This window comes from Lipotes vexillifer, unplaced genomic scaffold, assembly GCF_000442215.2.
Source record: "Lipotes vexillifer unplaced genomic scaffold, Lipotes_vexillifer_v1.1 scaffold299, whole genome shotgun sequence".
In the NCBI taxonomy this organism is placed as follows: Eukaryota; Metazoa; Chordata; class Mammalia; order Artiodactyla; family Lipotidae; genus Lipotes; species Lipotes vexillifer.
In genome coordinates, this window is record NW_006784347.1 from 1,488,369 (window position 1) to 1,512,955 (window position 24,587).

Genomic DNA, 24,587 nt, shown 5'->3' on the forward strand with positions numbered 1-24,587 from the left:
AAATAAGATGATAGACGGGGAAATGAGATTTTTCGGTCTTCCATCTATTTTGAATGAAACTTTTACAATGTTTATAATTTTCATTAAAATAATAGTATTTCTTTATTCTGTAGTTCCACAGAGCATAACTTATGCTTCTTTACAACCTGTACAAAGCATAAGTTATGCCTCTTATATTTTTTATTGATTTTTTTAGGCATCTTCAAATGACTGAGTCAAAGTCTACTTTGATTCTTGGGTCGTTAGGTAAAAATCGGTAAAGTAGCTTAATAACATTTTACTAAAATATTTATTCCTTCTATTATCTAAAAACAGGGTAAGTTTTATGTGTTTGGGCTTGAATAAAAATTTCAATGCTTAGAAATCCCTGCTTTTCTTACAGTTTAAGGAATTATTGATTACTGAAAATACAAATAATCAAATCTGATGGCTGTCAAGTGATGTGCTTCATTTTACTACACATACTGGAAGAAATAGTAAGAAAAATTCAGTTTCCTTATAGAAGTTAGCTGAATTGCCTGAGGTTTTAGAGATAGCACTTTCCTACCCCATTAGCCTATCCCAGTTTGAACTTTAACTTAAATAGACAACCTTTAGATGACCTAAAAGATAAATCCATATACTAACAAAGTCAACAAGATGCCTGATATCACAGAGATAGTACAGGGAAGCAGTAATAGGAAGAACACTTGGTTAATTACAGGTATGAACTATTCAGTTTTAATTTTACAGTGCTCGAAGCGTAAGCATCCTCTCAAATAATTTTATTTACTGAAGAGGTTGTCAGAGGCCTAAGAATTTGAAGTTTGAGAATGCATTTTTAAATATCTGAATGAAAGAAATCTGTCTCCTGAAAGAGGATGCCATGAAAATTTTTCTGTGGCCAATTTTCTGCCAAGTGAATTAGATGATAAGAATTTTCTGGCTTAACCTGGAATTAAGTTACTTTGAAATTTAAATTAAAAATATTATTTAGGGGCTTCCCTGGTGGCGCAGTGGTTGAGAGTCCGCCTGCCGATGCAGGGGACATGGATTTGTGCCCCGGTCTGGGAAGGTCCCACGTGCCGCGGAGCGGCTAGGCCCGTGAGCCATGGCCGCTGAGCCTGCGCATCCAGAGCCTGTGCTCTGCAACGGGAGAGACCACACAGTGAGAGGCCCGCGTACTGCAAAAAAAAAAAAATATATATATATATATATATATTATTTAGTAGATTATTCATCAGTTATCTTTCCTTTCCTAATTATATTTTGTTATAAATAAGTAAAAAGAACTTTGTATGTGAAAAGATTAACTGACCTTACGGAAATGTCCTTCAGAGAATGGTTCTTAACAAAATACATTAATTTAATATGGCCATTAGGGCTACACTTCCTAATTTATGCATTTCCATTCATTTAAACTTCCAACGTTATCTTTCTTGTATTCATATTACAGCCAAACTGAATAAGTAGGGCCAGAATAGTTATTTTCTTCTGTTTTCTTTCTGACTTTCTAATATTTAGTCCCCTGTCTCTGCTATGGTCAGGGTAGTTTGCTCATTATTCTGTGCTTTTTACTTAATCATTAAACAAATATTTGTTTAGGACCTACTATATGCCAGGCACTGCTCTAGATACAGTAAATAGAGTTGAGTCTCCTGCCTTCAAGGTATTTATATTCCATTTGGGAGGGAGACTGATAATAAACATATAACCAATAAATAAATAATTTTAGATAGTAACTAGTACTGTGAAGGTGATAAAGTAGGAAAAGGGATAGAGAAAGACTGGGGTAGAGGTAGATTCTTTCTATGAAGTGATCAGGGAGAGTCAGAGAAGGAGGTATTTGAACTGAGGTCTGAATAACAAAAAGAAGCCAGCCATGGGAAGATCTGGGATCAGAGCCTTCCAGGCACAGGGAACAGCGGGAACAAAAGTCCTAAAGCAGAAAGCAGCTTTGGCATGTTCAAGGATTAGAAAGAAGGGAGGTGTGTTGTCAGCAAAATAAGTCAGAGGGGAGGGGAGTATGAAATAATTGAAGAGGTAGGCAGAAGCCAGAGTTTTTAGAATCATGGTAAGGAACCTACTCTGTAGGATTTTAAGCAGAGCTGGAATGGGATGTAATATGGTCTGATTTAGCTTTTAATCAGATCTTGGTGGCAAATGTGCTAAGAGTAGAGTATGGGGGTCTGGAGTATCCCATTAACCTTGGGTGTGTTTTTCCTGATCTTTAATAGATCTTTAACTTCTAACAAGTTAGTAGAGGTTGAAAAGACAGTTAATCTTTTTTTTTGTTTTATCTCATAAAACATAATGGAGCAACCTTTTCCTATTATTATATAAACTTTGTACTCTCAACATATTTGTCTTATACACAGAGGTGTATATGAAGATCCATTTCCAAATACTTTGACTTCTCTTTAGTCTCGAGGGAGTGAGAATGGGGAAAGGTTTGCTCAAGAATAAAGACATGTAATTTGAAGCTGGGAAACTAATTTTATATATATATATTAAATATGTATATTTAGAATATATATAGCTCTATCCTGTACAAAAACAAGTTACCGTAAAAGTGATCAAGAGAAAAACAGGCTCTGTGGTCATACTGCTTGAGTTTGTATCCCAGCTCTGAGAAAGTCACTTTACTACTGCCTGCTTCTGTTTCTTCATCTGCAAAATGGGGTTAACAATACCTCCTACCTCATGGATAAGTCAGGTCTATAACCCATTGATGGTTATCACATTGCTTAGTACTTGACTAAAACTGTGTTTGGCAAATAATAAATGCTCAGAATGTGTTCGCTGTTATTGTTAACAAAATTGTTAAATTTGGTGAGAAGTTTTTAAAAATTTCTTTTAGCATTAGACACCAATTCGGAACTTTAAAACTTTGCACGTTTTAAAAATTATACTTTTTAATGAGTAATAGTAATAATGATAATAATTCTCATTTGAGTGCCTGTTGTGTTGACATATACATGTAAACTCACGTATTCTTCACATGTATCTCAATTTTACACTTGAATAAATTAAATCTTAGAGAGGTAAAATGTCTTGCTCAAAATGATACAACTAGGAAACGGTCAGAGCCAAGATTAATACCTAGGCCTTTAAACCCTAAATGTATCTCATTTTACCAATGAAAAAATTGAGGTTTAGAGAACTTAACCAACTCACCCAAGGCATCTGGTATATCGCTTAAGACTTTTTTGTTAAAAAAAAGTAACATAGCGAAATGGTTTAAGCCAATATAGGGAAACTAGAAGACCTAGAGGTTAGTCAAGCCTCAAGGTTCACTTGCTCAGTGTATGTTGCTCTGGGGAGGCGTGGAAGAGAGTATGCAGAGACACACCGTTGCCCCCAGTAACTGTGGTCATGGGATTGCCCTGTTCTCTGGATTCTTATTCAGTTACCTTTTCCAGATGCTTTTGTTCATAATATCATAAAGCCCCTCAGCATACTTCTTAAAATATAGATAATTGGGAGTGCCAGTAGTTCATTCATTCAACACTTAATGAATTTACACTGTCTGCCTACTATGTACACTGTAGGTTTAGTAAAAGCTAAATTTTGAGTATTCATACTGTTAGTAGGGCTGTAAATTGGTACACCCTTTTTTTATTAAAGTTTTTAAAAATTTATTTGTTTATTTATGGCTGCGTTGGGTTGCTGTGCACGGGCTTTCTCCAGTTGTGCCGAGCGGGGTCTATGATTTGTTGCAGTGCGTGGGCTTCTCATTGCGGTGGCTTCTCTTGTTGTGGAGCACGGGCTCTAGGCATGTGGGCTTCAGTAGTTGTGGCGTGCGGGCTTCAGTAGTTGTGGCTTGCAGGCTCTAGAGCGCAGGCTCAGTAGTTGTGGCCACGGGCTTAGTTGCTCTACGGCATGTGGGATCTTTCCGGACCAGGGATCGAACCCGTGTCCCCTGCATTGGTAGGTGGATTCTTAACCACTGCGCTACCAGGGAAGTTCCATTACACCCTTTTTGTAGAACAGTTTGAAGTATGTATCAAAACTGTAATGCACATAATCTTTGACACAACAATTTTATTGCTAAGATTGTATTTTATAAATAAATTTGAACAAATTTGAAATGTATATGTGTGTATGTGTACATAATATTGTTTATGTGGTAAAGAAATGAAAATCTAAATATCAATAATAGTAATCCACTTGTGTTTTAAAATGATATGCAAACATACACACATCACAGGTGCGTTCATTTGGTGGTGGGGTGGAGATACGATAGCTCTAACTCAAAAGCAGGAGGAGAATGACATGAATTTTGTTGTATATCCTTCTATCATGTTTGTATTTTTATGTGTAAAACCCAGTGTATCTCATGAGGCAATATAACGAAATGGACCCTGACTGCCCTTTTCTAATTGTGTCAACTTGTGCAAAGTTGCTTAGTCTCTGTACTTCAGTTTCCTTGTTTCTAAAATAAGGATAATAATAGTGTTTACCTCATAGGACTATAAGAGAATTGGATGAGTTGGTTTGTGTAAAAGCTCATAAAACAGCATCTGGCGTAGAACAAGTTGTCCAATAAATGTTAGCAATGGTCATTATTATAATTTTAAAATAGATTTGGGTGACTTTCTGTCAGCTGTCAAATATGAATTCTGAGCCTTTGGAAGATGATCTTCAAGTAATTTATTTAATAGCCTTAAGTAAGTCCCTCTCCTGTTCTGAGGAGTAACCTTAAAATACTGATATCAAAAGGATTAGTATCTGGGAATACTAATTAGTGTTAGCCTCTGGGAAAAGATTTTTTGGCCTGATTTTTAAAGTATTTGCTACCAATAGATTGTAATGACCAAGTGGCAATCCAATTTAGATGGTAAATAAGTTACAATAACCAGTCTGATCATGCTGCAGCCTAGTTATTTTAGATGCTAGCTAAGGCCAAAATATTATTTTAAAATACGTTATTAATAAAATGGAATCATTGACTTCTTTCTTAGACATCCTGGGAAAATTGCTTACAGCTATTTTGACATTAAAAAGAGCCTATACATGTAGTTAGTCTACATAGTCGGATATATTGTAGTGTACTTACGATATGTTCTTCACGTAAGAATAATTATCTTGCAATTGTTAGAAAACTGGAATTCAAGGTGTACTTTAGTAAAATTTTATTAGAAAAAATACAGGGTTGCTATGAAGATTAAATAAGATTTCTTAAACTTACAACCTAGCATGTAATAAACATTGATAAATGTTACTTTTTAAAATTTAATTAAGTAATTTTTTATACAGCAGGTTCTTATTAGTTATGATAAATGTTAGTTTTCATTTTAGATCTTGGATAAAGTGGAAATATAGTCTTGAGAAAATTATTGAAAAGCCAGTTTGGAAATATACAGAGCCTAGAGATCATGTTAGTCTTCACAGTTTGATTTATCTTAGTGTACTCATGCTACTGTAGGATAAGAGTAAATACAGCTAGGGATTTATAACCAGGGAGGAAGATGGCAAGGGTGGCAGTGGATAGAAAGTTACTAAGTGGAGACATCAAGGGTAGGGGAATTCTTGCTGAAGGCAAACCAGGGAATTAGATACCAAGTGTGTGGGGTTCTTGCTGAACTGACTTTGCAGGATTCTTGATACAACTGGTCTAAGCCGGGTGTAAGATAGGCTACAAGGATGTGCTGTACAACACGGGGAATAGAGCCAATATTTTGTAATAACTGTAAGTGGAGTGTAACTTTTAAAAATTGTGTAATAGGTAGGTAGGTAGGTAGGTAGGTAGATAGATAGATAGGGGGCTCAGAGCAGCCTAACTAAATTTTAGTTAAGGAGAGAGTCTTTGTCATTATGTATATTTTGAACACCTAAATGGCAACATACATTATCAAATAAAAAGTTCTTTATTTGATGTTTGCATGCACTGAATTTGCAACATAATTAAATCTGCTCTTTTTAGATTTTTATAGGAACTCAAGAGTTTGTATAGAGCAAATAATTTTCTCTTCTACTATTTTTTTTCATATTTAAATGGAAGTCACTCATACAGAGTAAAAGCATTATTTATACCATTGTGGTATTTATAGTGGGATTATTTAAGGCAACTATAGTGTCGCTGTGTATATTCCACTGAAATACAGTAGTTCTGTCTTCCTACCTCTATTCAACCACTACTGGGTAAAGGTTAAAAAAAAATGCCAAAATGTCCCTTAACGGAGAAAGGGCCAACATCCTCTGGTGAGGATGAACAGTGCCCAGGAACCTCTGGAGTCAAATACTCACATTTTAGGGTCTGAGTTGACTTAGCCAAGTATATGCAAGATTGTAAGAAACTATGATAGTATTTTTCAACAGAACTCTTATCAGTACCTACCTATGAGAAGTTGTTCTTTATAAACTTGTGCTCAGTTTCCCATTTCCTTGTATCTCTCTAAATGGTCATTAACTCCTACAATGTATTCTTTTTTATTTGTAGACTAATATTTTCTAGAAGAAAATAGTATCTTCCTAGGAAAGCTATAGCATATAATACAAATGAAGGTAATTCCCAACAAGATGTTTTTATAATTTTCCTGTGAAACTGTTATTTTTAGCCTTCATCTGTGTTTTAAAAAAAAAAAAATTCCTGAGAGGTGTTCTTTGCTTTGATGTAGAATTTAGCTGGTAAGCAAATGAGCTGATCCCCTACTTTCTTTTTCAATCTTAATAGTTGTTTGGTTAGGATCTCAGTTGTAGAAAACTGAGTTGCCTTGGCTAGTCTAAACAGAAAGACATTTAGTGAAGTGTTATGATAGCTTTCAGAATCTCCAGGAAGGCCTGACTGCAGCCAGAAACTCCACCACCCTACAATCCTAAAGGAACAACACAACTACCTCTATCACAGTTGCCCTGGAGGAACCAGATGTACCCTCACCTTAGTGTTTATCATATGCTAATTGATTTCTTTTTTTCCAGTGTGCATATGTATATGGTGTATGTATGTTCAAGTGCTTTTATTAGAAAACAAGAAATACCGAAAGTAAATTTACTATTAATTTAACTCAAGGAGGTAGAAGAATAAGTAAACATAAAAGAAGTAATCAAAAAATTAAAAGCAAAAATGAGTAAAACTGAAAAAGAAAATAAAAATTCTTGATCAGTGAAGCCACAAACAAGTTCACTGAAAAGATTAAGGGAGTGGAACAATCTTTGACAGGTACGATTTTCCACCAAAGAGGAAAAGAGGAGAGAGAAAAGATAACATATGCGATACATAGAACAAGGAATGAAATAGCTGCTGATAATAATGTTCTTTATTGTAACAGAATATAGTATACAGCCTTATAGCAGAACAACCTAAAAACTAGATAAATGGAAGAAAACAAACTGTAAAATGGACTCAAGTAAACTTAAAAATATGACTAGCCCAGTAACCATAGAAATCAAAGAACCCTAAGACTCAGCAGGTCCAGATGATTTTACAGGCAAGTTTTATTAAACTTTTAGGTGATAGTAATAGTAATAGTAATAATAGATAATGTATATCGAGCTGTTTCTCTGTTCCAGACACTATGAAATGCTTTACGTAGTGAGCAGATTTAATTTTCATGGAATCTAAGTGGATAGTCAGTGGCTTCTATGTGAAAAATTTCAGTGATGGCAAGCTTTCTACTTTGTACTTAGCCTATTTTGTTGAATAGTTTTAACCATCAATTTTCTCTTTACACATATGCAAATATCCTCTATTGTTCCCACCTGCTTGTTCTTGTTCTGTTTATTTATGACATAAATGAACCTCCTCTTCCACATGGCAGTCCTTTATATCCTGGAAAGCCATTTTCATATCTGCTTTCTCTAGCTTAAGAGACTTCATTAAGACCTGTCCAGTATCAAGATGGTCCTAGGTCTATGTTATTTCCTTTATCTTCTAGTCTAGTAACTATATCAAAATGAACACTAGATTATTTTGGAATTACTTTTCTTTGTGACCCTTTATTGACTCTTAGTGAGCATTTTACCTTTTATGAAGGTTTTTTATAAACTATTTAAAATACATATTTTCCCACTTTCTAGTCCTGTAGCCTTCCTAATTTCTTACGTGGGTTTACAGAGAATGCTATTAGTAGTTTCATGCTCCTGTCTTCATGTTCTTTTAGAACTCAAGTGTAAATTGTGTGGGCCTGGATTTCAAGTATGTTTTTAAACTCATAACTTGGACTTCATTGACTTCTTAACAATGTTTATTCTACCGTTTTTAGTTTAAATGTAATTAATGGAAAAGACTAAAGCAAAAAAAGGGAGTAATTGTTCTATGTCTCTTGCTTGGAGGCAGGTTGTTGTTAACCTCGGCAAACTTTGGAGGCAGTTATACTTGTTATGCAGGGTTCAAGCCCTTACTCTGCCACTTATCAGCTGTATGACCTTGGTCAAGCCACTTAAGTCCTCTGAGCATGTTTTCTAATCTGTATTACAATATTATTATTATCATTGTTCAAGGCTACTTAGTAAGATACAGTCTGGTAACAATCACTAAGAGGAGGTCTAAACAGACCCTAAACATTAGGGTGATCAGCAGTATGTAACTGGTTGTGTGAACAGGAAAAGGGTGAAACCTGTTAATCCAAGGGAATCTTGGGACAGACAGCAGGCACAGTTCCAGGGGGACAAGTGGTTAATATTAGGAAAATGTTTAACAATGAGAACCCATCATAAAGCAATGTTTTGTTGTCAGCAGATCTTTATGGAAGAATGATACTGATATATCTATAATGTGGCAGAGTTAAGGCTCAGAACTCTAGGCCCAAAAGAACCAATAGTGCCATACCGGTCAAGAGCCCAGCCTTTCCAGTTGGACAGAGAACCAGGTTAAAATTCTACACTCATTCATTTGTAAGCTGTATGTCTGGACAGATGAATACTTTTTGAGCTTCTCTTTCCTCTATAATATGTATAGTAGGAAAAATAATACCTTAGGGCTGAGAGGAACACAGAAATGTTTGTATAGAGTTTCTCTATGTTCCTAGCATTTACTGTGTCAAACATTTAAGTATGATTTGACAGTGTCCGATACTGAATGTAGGTACTAAATAATGTTGGTCATCAGTAATACTCTTCAGTCACAAAGCATCATAAAAGGCAAATAAGTAAATATCCATGATTCAAAGGAAATCTTCTTAGTGACTCTCCAAACAGGAAGTAAATTATAGTATGGGATTATTTAAAGCTTAACATAGAATATATATTCACATTATAACAGTGCTTATTATAATGCTAAACCATGTTTTTTTTTCTCATTATAGAAAATTATGTGCCCTAAATGATGTATTTTGCTTGTAAGAGTAATAAATACACGGCATGACAGAATACTCCCTCTTTGATGAACATTTTAAACACCAGAGGGCAGAGTGTTCCAAAGGACATTTTCTATTATCCCATTATTCATTCTTTCATGTCATTGGCTGCATTTTAAAAAAGTAAGAAATATGGCCATTTGAGAATCACCTATGTATCTGAGTGATCTGTTTTGTTTAGACAACATACTGAGCAGTGTTCTGATACGTGCTAGAGTTGGTTAAACCACATGTTCCCTCTTTTTCTAGTTAAAGTCTATATTTCTGGCTTCTGAAAGCGACTTTTTTTAAGTCATATGTACATCTGTATCATTTAGTGAGTTTCATAAATTGAAGATTTATGTAGTGAATTAAGTAAAGTGAGAGAAAGGTGATCAATATGTATATCTTGTAGTTCAGTATGCCCCTTTATGTTCTACTTATCCATAAAAACATTCTGAAAGAGCCACCTGCCAGCTAATGATCTTTTTCAAATATTGGGATTGTAATGTACAGATAGCATCACACACATTTGAGGAAATTTTATTCAGGGCTTAGGTAATAAAGTCAACATATCAAGTTAAAACTCTATGTAATAAAAATTATCCTCTGAAATCCCTTAAGAGGATAATTCATAGCATTCATTAAACAGAAATACTGCTTTTCAATATGTCCAACCCTGCCAGTTTTTTAAACTCATTTATTGACCACCAGATGAATAGTTGGCTCATGTATAGAGGCTACATTATATGATTTTTAAGAATATATTCCTTTCTCTTCTCTGTTAGTCATCACTCTTCTCTTGGAAGTTGAAGTCCTGATCTGGAATAGTAGCCATTCCTGGGAAAGGAAGAAACCAAAATTAGAAATTTAGCCAAAGCTTGAATTGCTATAATAAGTAGGATGGATACTTTCTTACTTCTGTGCCAATAGAGATTTCATATATTCACCTCTTCATAAGTATTACCCTGCCTTTAAGCACTATAGAGTTTAACACTGATGATTACTCCTTAGAGAAAGCTTATAAAGGGAGAAGATTGGAAAAAGAATAAAAAGAATATAAAACTCTGCATAAGGTTTAGAATGACTTACCTAAATTAATCATAAGGGAGTTAAAAATTAGTAGTCAGGGGAATAGCTTAGTCTCTTAAATCTCTTTCTACCCTTACCTTAAGTTAAATCCAATTTTTAAAAAAAGAAAAATAAACCTATGTTCTTTGTCTTTTAAAGTATCTTAACCATATCCTCATCTCAGTCAGCTCCTACAGAGCATAAGCAACATTAAAATGAAAGCCAGTGGAAAAATGATTTGTTGTCCAAGTTTGCATTTTTTCCAAAATTATTCTGGAATCCATCTAATGCATGGATCAGCTCAACTTGATTTGGGGGAGAAGGGAACTTGCCCTCTTTTTCCTGAAGTATTGAGTTATTGGTATTCTTAAAGACACAAAGAGAATTTCCCTGAAAAATAACCATTGGGGCACGAAAATATTTGATTTAAAAAAAAAACACTAGATAGATTAGACTATCAGGGAAACAGAACAGCGTTGTGCTGTCCATAGAATTTTCAAACCTAATGTGAATGCTCATTTTTAGGTTTGCCTTACAGTTTTCTAGTTAGGTGAGAGAAAAAGTAATTGAAGATCATTTGAAACAAGTTTCTTACTTTGCCTGAACTTTAGTATTACCATTCTATAGAAATTGCTTATACTTCTGTATCTCCAAGTTATCATTTTCTAAAGATGTTTATAAGTCATGTTGGGGTAGTAAAATTACTTTTGCATGATTATCTTAAATACTCCTTTAACACTAGTCCACAGAATCTCTGTTTACTATAATTCTAAAATGAAGTGTTTCCTTGCAACAAATATGTGCAATATGTTGGCACCAAATATTCAGTCAAACATAAAACTAGCTGAAAAAATATTTACTCTTTTAGGCTATTTTCCATGTCTACTGAGTTCTATTGAAATCCATTTTTCCTTTTCATCTTTGCTATTTTGCTTAATTAGGTATTTTTAAATAAGATGACATAGATTTTTAGAATTTCAAGCCTTTGCATTACATTATTTTATTTCCACAGTAGCTTTAGGAAGAAAGTAGAAAATATGTTATTATCCATACTTTACTCATGAAGAATTTGAGGGTTGGAGTTAAGTGACTTATCCAGGGTTATGTCTAGTAAGCAACTGAGCCATTATCACACCTACAATCAAAAGTCTAGCCAAGTGCATGTCCTTCCTACTACATTGCAGTCCTTTTAATTCACGTTTTACTGAGGTTATCATCATTTAGGGAGAGTAATGCAACATAAATCTATGACTAACAAATATATAATTATACCAGAATTATTATTACAGTGGTAATGCTGCCCACATAAGAGAACAATATAGGGCTTCCCTGGTGGCGCAGTGGTTGAGAGTCCGCCTGTCGATGCAGGGGACATGGGTTCGTGCCCTGGTCCGGGAAGATCCCACATGCCGCGGAGCGGCTAGGCCCGTGAGCCGTGGCTGCTGAGCCTGCGCGTCCGGAGCCTGTGCTCCTCAACCGGAGAGGCCACAACAGTAAGAGGCCTGCGTACCAAAAAAAAAGAACAATATAATAAAAAAATTACCTGTTTTGCTTTACTTTGTTTCTGAACATTTCACTAAATATGTGGTGATGGGAAAGAAACCCACACTGATTGATACAGAACAATTCCATATAGAATTGCCCTATCTAAATAGATGAATAGTACCAGTGACCCATGCTTCAGAAGCCTAGTGAAAGATTTTTTTCTCAAGTCAGTTCAGAACCATGTCTACAATACTGCAGAGAGAGTGCCGTTACCACTGCTAAATCCATGCATTGACACCTTCCCTAGCTCCCCCTTCTCCCATGGTTCTTTTATGAAGCTATTCTGCTGTCCACTGAAAGAGAAGGTGTTCTTCTGGATTCCAGGGAGGTGAGGAGAAGCTATGACAAGAGAAAAGTTCTCCAGGCCCTGAAGGGAAAGTTCATCAGTAGCATGGAATGGGCTAGTAACCCTTTCTCACCAGTGACCGACACAAAGAATTTCCTTGATCACACGTGAAGGCTGTGAGCATTTTCAGGGCAGTTAGTGTCTTTTGTACCTTTCTGCATCTGTAAGGAATATAGGAGGTAGTGTACCTCTCTTTGAAATTGAAACCATTGCTACTATGTTAGTCAACTGATGGTTCTGCAGTTTTGGTCTATCTGATGATCCATCTGATGAATGAAAGGCATTTAATCAAGTTTTTAACATCTCTATTTAAAAATAAAATTTCTGCTGTCTCACATTTTAGACAGTTCCTTATTTCTCACTGTCTAATTTTACCATTTAACCCAATAAACGGTGATGATATTACAGGCACATATTAGCTTGCTAAAGTATTATTAATCTTTTTAGAAACCTCAATATGCAATTTTTTGTGTCTTATTTAGTTCCTTTTTTTTTGTTGTTTTTGCAATATACACATAGTTCTGATTTAGGAATTCAGAAGAGTAAAATCTTAGGAGAAGAGAAATCAGTAAGAAAGGAGTTAATAGCTTTAAAGCATGAGGAGCTTACAGCTTTTTAATATAAATCGTTCCCAGAATCCATGTCACAGCTCCTTATATGGTGCTGCTTTTTTCCCTTTGGTTGCTATGACAACAGCAGCACTGCACCATTCATCAGCTCTGGACCTGGGCTGCACTGCTAGCCTTCCGTGTTACTCCTGAATTTTAAGAACATCCGTGAATCATTCACTATGTTAACGCTGCGCCATTAGAAACCTAAGAACCAGTTCTTCTAGCATTTTGCTGTAACAGAAGAGTAAACTAAAATGCGCCACAGAGGAAAATTGTACAAATATTTTTTTTTTCCTAAGGGAATCTTACAATCTATATTTGCTGCAGTATTCTGAAAGGATAAGCTCATGTCAAGCAGTCTAATGAAAAGAACTCGTCTGTGTAATCTTTCTTGAAATCATTAACTGTGCAAAACAAATACCACATTGAATCTCTGGATACAGAAAGGAGCAGGTGATGTTGTTAGGGGTTCTAAGGTCCTTTGGGAGCATCACTTGTGCTTTGGGACCATAATCAGCATCTGCTATAAGAAGTATCACCTGTAACACACAGTAAGTTCTGAGCAGTGTGAATTGCTGGCTGGGGAAGATTAAAGTGTGGATCGTTACTGACGTGTCAGCTCTGGTAACAGCACAACCGGTGAATAAAAAGAAGCCTTTCAGGTTTTCAGGAGAAAAGACTATATAGTATTGACTAATGAGGAAGAAAAACTAAAGCCTGTGAGTATGAGTAGAGTATTTGTGTATTAGATGGATTTCTGAGCTGTGAGGCCTACTTTGAGCTTTGTAGAAAAGCAAACGCCACCTAAGAGAATTTTTCACTTAGTTTTCAGGGAAGCCATTAATAAATGTCATTAGGTACATTTATTTAATTTTTAATTGTGTTTGTTTACTTGTGTGTGTGTCTATATGAATCTTTTAAAGTGTTATATTTTTTAAAATAATATTTCATTGTAAAGAATGCTGTTTAACTCAATGTTTTAATGAAATGTGAAGGTCAGATTGCTTTTTTTGTTAGATTGTGATTCCAGAATAGATTTCTACTCCCTATTGCAATATCCTTATAAGTAAAAAACATTAAAAAGAAAATAACAGCATGGAAAACTAGAATTTTGTAAGCATATTTCCTTAATACATCAAATCTTTCTTATTTCATTAACTGGAGTGCTTGCAGATGGATGTTCTTGCATAGTTTAAGGACTTTTTTTTAACTTAACATTATTTGCTAGTTGTGTTGATTTATATTATCTGTTTTCCCAAGTGAGAAAGGTGAATTAGAGATTTACCATTCTTGTATTTTTAGACCATTTGGTAATTATCAATTTAAGAGAAATTGAATTTATAGATTAAATTTTCTCAAAAGACTCTGTCCATTTTCTGGCTTCTAATTATTTTTTCTTTTTAGTTCTTCAGCTAACCATGGTAACTGAGAAATGTACTAAAAGTAGGAACTTGATTTTTCAAAATTAGAATATTTAGACTGATCTTCAGCCACCTCACAAAAGAAAAAGGCATTTCATCTGCGCTTATTCTTGTAGTTATTCACCTTCTTAAATTGTTCTTCTTAAATACATGTTGTTCAGAGTAGATAGACTTCAGGGACATAACTGGGTTCCTTTAATTTAGATTAAATTTACTTGTAAATTGCTAGTGTTTGCCATTACTATATTTTGATTTGTATTCCTTCTTCTGTTTTTGAGATTTTTGCCTATAGAGCTATACATAAGACTGCGCAATGTTTAAGAAACCTTTAAATAGGGAGAATTAATATATTAAAGGATAATGAAAGTACTAATCACTTATACTTACTGTCATTTCTGTCATTAGTAGTAATATTTTACTTTTATTTGAAAGCCTATAATTAATAGATGAAATAAATCGATTCACATTTTAACCATTGCCATGCAAGAAAATATGAATTTAAAAATTTATGTATATTTAATAACTGTGTACATTGTAAGTTAACACTCCTTTTTGACTAGTCTATCCTCATAAGTATACAAAGGATTTTGTATTCCATTATCTCTGAAACTATGATTCTTATTAATAGTAACAAAGACTGATTTGGATTTTTATTTTGTCTGCGTTGGGTCTTCGTTGCAGGGGCTACTCTTCATTGTGGTACACAGACTTCTCATTGGTGGCTTCTCTTGTTGTGGAGCATGGGCTCTAGGTGCACGGGCTTCAGTAGTTGCAGCACGTGAGTTCAGTAGTTGTGGCTCTCGGGCTCTAGAGCGCAGGCTTAGTGGTTGTGGCACACGAGCTTAGTTGCTCCACGGCATGTGGGATCTTCCCAGACCAGGGACTGAACCCATATCCCCTACATTGGCAGGTGGATTCTTAACCACTGCACCGCCAGGAAGTCCCTGATTTGGATATTTTTAATAAGGATAGTATTTTTAGTATCAGATTTATTCATTTTAAAGTAATTTTTCTTGGCACATCCTGTGATTTTTTTTTAATGTTTGGTTCCTTGCCTAACGTATGTATTCCTAAAAGGTTGTATATAAGTATATTTGTTTGTAAATTGTCTAATTTGAAATCCACTAGTGAAGCTTCCTGTTTTGAGAGATTCTGCCGTTAAGTTGATTTGGTGAATCTGTATATCATATCCTAGGTTTTATTAAAGAGCCATCTAGTTTATTTCAGTATCTAGGGATTCAAGTTGCAGATTTAACCGGCAGCGTTCTGTGAAGAAATTGAACCTCATGCGTTGGGCTAAAGTTTAACCTCTCAATTTCAAATGAGTTTGACATCTAAAGGTTTACTTTCTGAAATCCTACAGATAACTGGGTAAAATCTTACTTGAAAGTAGGCATTGCTTTCATTTGGGGGGAAATGTGCTAGTGAATAAATAATATATAAAATTTATAAATATAAAAGGCTTAGGGGGCTTCCCTGGTGGCGCAGTGGTTGAGAGTCCGACTGCCGATGCAGGGGACATGGGTTCGGGCCCCGGCCCAGGAAGATCCCACGTGCCGCGGAGCGGCTAGGCCCGTGAGCCATGGCCGCTGAGTCTGCGAGTCCGGAGCCTGTGCTCCGCAGCGGGAGAGGCCACAACAGTGAGAGGCCCGCGTACCACAAAAAGAAAAAAAAAAAAAAAAGACTTAGGTTTCTTCCCTAGTTTCCATTAACTAAAACTTAAATTTGTCATCCTAATACCACTTCTGAATATCTGGAAAATTGTTAGTACCACTAATAAGCTTTTACTAGGAAATAGGTGCCTAATTTCTCTCAGGATCTACATTAAGATTGAAAGTCTCATATTGATGATAAATTATTTTAAAAGAGTGATTCCTAGTTATTGTTTTTTCATGGACATCAGTCATAATATATCTATGATAAATGTGTCTTCTTTACACTCCAACATTATATAGTAAGACATTCTAACCACTTTTGTAAGCTCTGCAGCTTGGGATGTGTTTACCTCTCGGAAGTTTCTCTTTTATAAAATTAATGAAATAATGCCTTTTGTAGTGTCATTGTAGGCATTAAGAAAGATAATATATGTGTGAAATATCTAGAATAGTACTTAGCACAAAGGAAACATTTTCTAAGTAATAATTCTTCACCCTTCCTCTCCATTGTCCAAAAGTTCTTGGACTTTTCCCTCGGAGTACCTTAGGACATAGGAATTTGAATGCATACTAAAAGAGTATGTGATGTAGCCTAAAGGGGCATCTAAAAGCAAATCTGGAAATTTCTTGGAAGTCTCATATTTCCCATTTTGAAATAGTCTACGTTCTATATTTTTTTAAATCATAAAAATGTTTCCCCAAAAAATCTTTGAGTAAAACTCAACTTTTCAGGAAAATATACCACATTTTCTCCTATAAATTTGCACCAACATACTACTACCTATCCTTATGAATTTCCAAGTTTAAGACATACTATTCAGATCTCTTGGTCTGGGTATCATTTTTTTTTTTAAGATTTAATTTTTATTTATTTTTGGCTGTGTTGGGTCTTCATTGCTGCCCACAGGCTTTCTGTAGTTGTGGCGAGCGGGGGCTACTCTGCATTGTGGTGCACGGGCTTCTCATTACAGTGGCTTCTCTTGTTGAGGAGCACGGGCTCTAGGTGCACGGGCTTCCGTAGTTGTGGCACGCAGGCTCAGTAGTTGTGGTGCGCAAGCTCTGGAGCACAGGCTCAGTAGTTTGGCACATGGGCTTAGTTGCTCCACAGCATGTGGGATCTTCCCGGACCAGGGCTCGAACCCCTGTCCCCTGCACTGGCAGGTGGACTCCCAACCACTGTGCCACCAGGGAAGTCCCTGGGTATCACTTTTTAAGAAATAAAGATCCTTTATTAAAAGACACGTGTTTCTCTGGAGAAACAGATTGAGAATCAAGAGGCAGGGACGAAAAATGAATCTGGTAAAAGCTGAAAGGCTTATTACTCAGTTCAAAAGAGCGAGCAGTGGTATGGAGCTGGGTCAAGCTGTAGTGGGATGAGAAAGGAATACCTTCATGTCAGAAATGAAGAACGGTGATGGAGGAACAGTTTTAGCATTTTTAAAACTGCGAGAAGTCCTGTAATAAAGCAACCTACTTTAACTGCTTAACCTAGCATCTCTAAAACTTACATCAGGCCCCCTTACACAACTTCTGCAAACTCATGTGCAACAAGTAAGTGTTCTAAGGAGTACGTCTAAGGAAATAAGTGACCAAAGGAACTTATGTCATTCAGAAGGAAAGAAGAATGGATAACCATACAGAACAAATTATGAAAGCAATCACCTGAGCATTCCAGACAATTATGGGAAAGTTACACGTTACTCAAATTCCCCAGATAAGTTGTGCTTTAATATTTTAAAGAATAGTATGTTTTTTTTGTTTCTTTAATGAGAGAAAAGATTGTATTTATCGTGTGGATTAGAAAGTGAAATGATAAAGTGACTTGAATTAAAACTTGAAACAAGAGTGTACAGGATGCATTCAAATGGTAAATCAGTTAGTGTGGACAGAGGTTTCGTAAAGGATGATGTGGAAGAGAAAACTGCGACTGGATCGAGGAGGCCTTTAGTTTGGGGCAATGGTAAACTAAGATGGTAGCAGTGGAAAAGGTACAAAGAGATGAAGATTTTGAGGAATAAGCAAACTGGTGACTGACCAGTTACAGAATCCAGGAATATGGAAGATCTGTCCAAGATGAGTCCGAGACTTTAAGAATGGGAATTGGTGGCTTCATTAATAGGAACAGAGAGATTAGGACAGCTGTTTCTGAGAGAATGAGACACATGGAGTTCAAGGTGATAGCAGAATATTAGAGTGGCAATGCAGTTTCAACACTTAACAAGAGTAAGATTTTAGGATATAAATTTGGAATTTATATTCCAAATTTATATCTGTATCATAGAGAGTACTTAAAACACTAAGAATAGGTTTTAAAAAATCTCTCAATGAGAACAGAACAAATAAACAGAAAAAAGTGGGAAATGAATATTTTATGAGCATTTACCAGGCATTATCACTTTAAGTCATTTGAGCTTTTCAGTAGCAGTTTGAATTATTATGGCCATGAACTTTTAGATGAAGAAAACAAGACCTAATCAGGTTAACCATTAAGCAATTTAGGCATAAGAGATCAGGATTCCAACTTAGGTCTTTCTCTAACTATAGTTCCTACTCTCGGGAGTCAAGAAGTAAACCTTAACACAGCAGTTTCGGATCATAATTGCTCAGTCTTTGTTAATTTGTTATTAGTTAGTATGTGTGTAGTTTATCTCTTATCTCCTTAAAAGGCAGAAACAGTATTTATCCTTTTTATTATTATATTCTCAGTCTTGAGTGCAATGCCTGGTATATAGTAGATATTCATAGTAGATGTTCAATACACATTTGTTGATCAGTAAAACGTTGAGCTTACATAGGGCTTCAATAATATTCTTAGCTTGAATACTTTCAGCCAAGCAGACCAAAGCAGATAACCCTCGAATAGTGTTAAGAGGTTTGCTTTGCTCACTCAGGTTTTTTTTAAGTGAAATCTTGAGAATGCTCTGCTCACCATTTTGTTTGTTGATCACAGCTGTGATGGTAAACATTTTTAAACAGGCTAGAAGTAGGTATGACGAGTGAGGCTCCTCCTCTCCTCCCTCATTCTTAGGATTCTCTGTAGACCTTGTAATGCCTAGAAAACGAAGAAGTAGCTTTCCTCATGCCAATTTTGACCTGGTTTAAGAACTTCTTACTGAAAAGTTGCTCCAACATATGAGGTCAGTTTACCAAGGCCCAAGGTTGGGAACATACTGCAGGTATGACAAAGTTTCTCATTTTTAAGTACCTAAAAAGGTCAGATTTAACTTGGCAAAACTGAAATTAAAATTTGCTGCTATTTTCTTACTCTCACCACTAGGTCTTCTCTATTGTGTTTTGGGATTCTCTTCATTGTGCCAGATGCCTAGTATTTGCTACTCTCCCCCATTCTGAGGATAAATCATTGCTTTAATGAACAGTTTTTTTAGACATGTCAATATCTAATCTATTTAGCTTAGATTATTTTTTTTTTTTTTGCGGTACGCGGGCCTCTCGCTGTTGTTGCCTCTTCCGTCGCGGAGCACAGGCTCCGGACTCGCAGACTCAGCGGCCATGGCTCACGGGCCCAGCTGCTCCGCGGCATTTGGGATCTTCCCGGACCGGGGCACGAACCCGTGTCCCCTGCATCGGCAGGCGGACTCTCAACCACTGCGCCACCAGGGAAGCCCTAGCTTAGATTATTTTAAACAATATTTCATTTGTCTATGCAATGTGACATTGAACCGTGGGCTACCTCTCCTACTTCAGACTTAATTTTAATTTAAATTCTAATTTAAATTCTAATTAATAATTTATGCCTTGGATTTTGAAAAGGAATATTTTTGGTCAACATTTATCTGTCTGAAATGGCTTTGTTTTATGGTTGTAGTGTTGCTTTTGACCCTTTACTTCTCAAATAGTTTATTGTTAAGAATATAGCTAGTAGAATGTCACAAAAATAGTATAATTTTAGAGGATGAAATATGGCAAAGTGTAAACAGCTCCCTCTGGGGAAATCTATTCATGCTTTAATTTCCCACTCCATCACTGTTTAGGTCATCACTGTCCTTTTAATTATGGACACTGGCTCTCATTAATCACCATAGGGGACTGGCAGAATTTTATACTCTGTGTTTTATTTCCAAATCTCAATCTTGATAATTGGTGCCTTACAGGCATGGTGACATCTGAAGATGTTCAGTTAGGCATCTGAGACCAGTCTTATGTTTTCATCTGCATTCTGCATATAATCATGCCCCAGGCAGGGTAGATTAGCTCTACCAGTTACAGGAGATGCTTTCTTAACTGACCTTCACCTAACCACTTGCAGGATTAATGCTCTCCATCCTCTTTTTGACACCTACTGATGGTTGCCAGGACAAGGTGGATTTTATAGGCCAGTAGGTTACCTTCTGATATACCCACGTACTTCTGTTATCCCTGTAGTGGCATATGCTTACTGAGAGGCAGTTAAATTAATGCCCATTTTATGTCCTATTATGATAATATAGTTAAATATATATACATTAACTAATGAAATACCAATGCAAGTAGGAGAGCATTTATAAAGTTATTGTTCTTAGAAAACTATGTTAAATGCTTGGAAAAAATCAATTAAACTGTCAGTAAAGGTTTGCTAACAAAAAAAATGCTATAATGAATTAGTGTGAAAACACTACATGGGGGATAAGGTTGTTAGTATTTAAGGGTAAAAACTTATAATGAGTAATAAATAAGCCATAGAGATCTAATGCACAGTATAATGCATATAGACAAAAATCCTGTACTATAATTACATAATGTGATAAATAACACTGCATCAGCAGTCATATTACAATATATCAGTATATCAAAATAACATGCTGTGCACCTTAAATTTACGCAGTGTTACATGTCAAATTTATTCGGTTAAAAAAAAGCACTTTAAAAATCCACCTATACTTAGGTTGTCTATGTTTTTGTTTTATTTTAAATGAAATGAATAGAATACATTTTAGTGCAGTTTATGCCAGAAAGATAAATTGGAACTGATATGCAAACAAGAAGGTCTTGGCTTTACATTAAAAATTTGATGAATAAATGTACTTACATATTAAATTAAAGAGCTTCATACATACATCATTTTTGTCTCTTCCCACTTCTTCCAAGATTTTTGATAGATTGATCAACTGCTAGTCCCTATCAGGGTAGGAAAAGAGAACTTCTAGTATATATATATATATATTGCCATCATATTTTTTTTTTTTTTTTCTTGCGTTATGCGGGCCTCTCACTGTTGTGGCCTCTCCCATTTGCGGAGCACAGGCTCCGGACGCGCAGGCTCAGTGGCCATGGCTCACGGGCCCAGCCGCTCCGCGGCATGTGGGATCTTCCCGAAACGGGGCACGAACCCGCGTCTCCTGCATCGGCAGGCGGACTCTCAAGCACTGCGCCACCAGGGAAGCCCCGCCATCATATTTTTTGATAGCCCTGATCAAGTTTGGGGGAATCATGAGACAAGCTATAGAATAGCATGGAACAGACATATGAATTCTGGTCTTACCTCATGTGAGTTAGGTCCAGGTTTAACTGTAAGTGGAGATTTGTGTTTAGTCGCATGTCACCCCTCTATCCGTTGAGCATATATGCCCTCTAGCAAACCAGGGCTGTGTATAAAGCACTCTTGCACTGCTGGTGGGAATGTGAATTGGTACAGCCACTCTGGAGAACAGTATGGAGGTTCCTTAAAAAACTACAAATAGAACTACCATTTGACCCAGCAATCCCACTACTGGGTATATACCCTGAGAAAACCATAAGTCAAAAAGAGTCATGCACCAGAATGTTCATTGCAGCTCTATTTACAATAGCCAGGAGATGGAAACAGCCTAAGTGTCCATCATCGGATGAATGGATAAAGAAGATGTGGCACATATATACAATGGAATATTACTCGGCCATAAAAAGAAACGAAATTGAGTTATTTGTAGTGAGGTGGATGGACCTAGAGTCTGTCATACAGAGTGAAATAAGTCAGAAAGAGAAAGACAAATACCGTATGCTAACACATATATATGGAATCTAAGAAAAAAATAATGTCATGAAGGACCTAGGGGTAACACAGGAATAAAGACACAGACCTACTAGAGAATGGACTTGAGGATGTGGGGAGAGGGAAGGGTAAGCTGTGACAAAGTGAGAGAGTGGCATGGACATATATATACACTACCAAATGTAAAATAGATAGCTAGTGGGAAGCAGCTGCATAGCACAGGGAGATCAGCTCAGTGCTTTGTGACCACCTGGATGGGTGGGATAGGGAGGAGATGTGGGAACATATGTACATGTATAACTGATTCACTTTGTTATAAAGCAGAAACTAACACACCATTGTAAAGAAATTATACTCCAATAAAGATGTAAAATAATAATAACTAAAAAAAAAAAAGAATCTTCTGTTCCTTTGGGTAGAAGTGCATACTTTAAGGCAGTTTATAGAAGTAGTTAAGTTCCTGGGTTTTGTAGTCTGACATACAGAGTTCAGGTTCCAGCATTACCACTCACCAGCTGTGTGACTTTTTACAAGTTATTCCTACTCTGTCATTTTCAGTTTCCTCATTGATGAAATGTGCATAATGAGCAACTGCCTTGCAAGAATGTTGAGGGTAAGCAAACAATGTATGTCAGTATCTAGCAGTGCATAGCTCATAGTAAGCACTTATACCATTAGTATACTTTTAAGTGGGCTTTATTACTAACAGTTAAATCATTTTGAAAGTTGTACAGAAATATGTGATAGAACTACTAAGTCTAAAGTACACCTATGCACAGAAACACATAGCAACAACTAAGAGCAGGAGACTTGGTATCGTATCTACAGTATTCTGCCTGTTGTTATAAGTCCAGTTAAATTGGAAAAGTAAATTATACTCACCACTTCCTATTTCCCTATAGTAATCTTCTGTTATATGTCTACACAATTATAAAATAGGAAATAAAATTGGGAAAGCTATTTTTTTCCTTCAGTATTTAAATTAATTGTTTTTCTCATCTTAACCCAATTTTTTTCTCATTTAGGTAGCACAGTAAAAGGTTCACTGTCTTTTGTTAGCTATTTGTTAATTATTTTCTTAAAAGGAGTCAGTATTTGACAATGACTTTATAAATCTGTTAGTTTGCTGTCTGTTTACGTTTCAGGGGACGTGGTCTAACCTAACTTGTTTATAATTGAATCTATACAATAGTAAAATGTTTTATTATGGTTATTATTACTAGACAATTCTACATATTCTTTATTAAGAGCAAAGTAGTTTATTTCTGCCTTGAGATTCCCCTAAGAATTTAAAGCTCTGATTTAGTACAGTTGGAATTGTATATAAAACACTAAATTCAGAAATAGCTATTGTAATATACATAACTCACTGAAGCTTACATTGATATGTAAGAACACCACTAAAATCTATGGATAATTGATAATCAGTTTATTTTTCAGGAATCTAAAAACAAAATACATTAACTCTTTGCTCCTTCAAAGCTGTGGAAAATGAATTTAGCAAAGTTTACAAGAGTCAGACAGCATCAATGAAGAGTAAGCTTCAGGGAGTTCAAATTGAGAAACATGGAGCAGATACGCCAAAATACTGACTAGAATTTAGAAACCCAGGAAGGGTTTTTCTAGAATTGTGACTAAATAGAATTTAATTAAAAGAAAATAGCTCTAATCAAATTGCTGTGGAATATGTTATATTATAGCTGTAGGAATATAGGCCTGATTCTCCACCCTGTTTTTTCAAGCTCATAGGACAGTTTGATAAAGTAAAATGTTTAAAAGTGAGAAGGAATACCAAATGATTTCACTCATATGTGGAATATAAAAAACAAATAAACAAACAAAAAACCAAAATAAATGAACAAACCAAACCAAAACAAACACGTAGATACAGAGAACAGAGTGATGGTTTCCAAAGGGGAAGGGGTGGAGGGAGAGGAAAATGGGTAAAGGGAATCAACTGTATAGTGATGAATGGAAACTACATTTTTGGTGGTGAGCATGCAGTAGCATATACAGAAATAGAAATATACCGTTGTACACATGAAACTTGCACAATGTTATAAATCAGTTACTAGAATGAAAAATAAAATTTTCTTAATTTTAAAAATTAAAAAAAAGAAGAATGCAGTTACTGCTACATCAATATGCAAACTAAAATAAAATCATAATAGAAATCTAGACTAAAATTTTGCCCTGTAGAAAGTCTGTGGCTGTAATGGCTGAGGATATGAAAATGACTGGGGAAAGGAAAAGGTCAGGATCACTTGCTGATTAGTTGTATGTTCAAACTTTTTGGAAGTACAGATTCTTGGGCCCGCCACACCCAAACTACTGAATCAGAAACCGTGAGGGTGGGGCCCAGCAATCTGTGTTTTAACAAGCTCTCTAAGTGGTTCTGATGCATGCTAAAGTTTGAGATTCATTTTTCTAGACAACACAACCTCTAAGGAAGGTATTTTCACCGTAGTGCTTCAAGTAGAATTATACACTACTTGCTTTTGAGGTCAGCTGGAAAGGGAGCTCGACTTCCCAGGCAATAGGTACCTTTGTATTACATCTGGAACAAAATGGCTATCCTTTTTGTGTTAGGCTGCCTGGCTATTCTCTCTGTAGTTGAACAGACTGGATATAAAGTTTTGGGGACAGCAAACAAACTAGTCTTTGGCCAGGGTTACCCATCAAGTTGGCTGTAAGATAGACTTGCCTTGTAGGGGAA

General features: G+C 35.8%; 1 protein-coding gene across 1 annotated transcript in view; it reads left to right on the plus strand.

Annotated features, from left to right (window-relative positions):
- Nucleotides 1-24,587, plus strand: part of TANC2 (tetratricopeptide repeat, ankyrin repeat and coiled-coil containing 2) — a 323,861-nt gene that overhangs the window by 83,710 nt on the left and 215,564 nt on the right. The gene's annotated exons all lie outside the window — the stretch shown is intronic.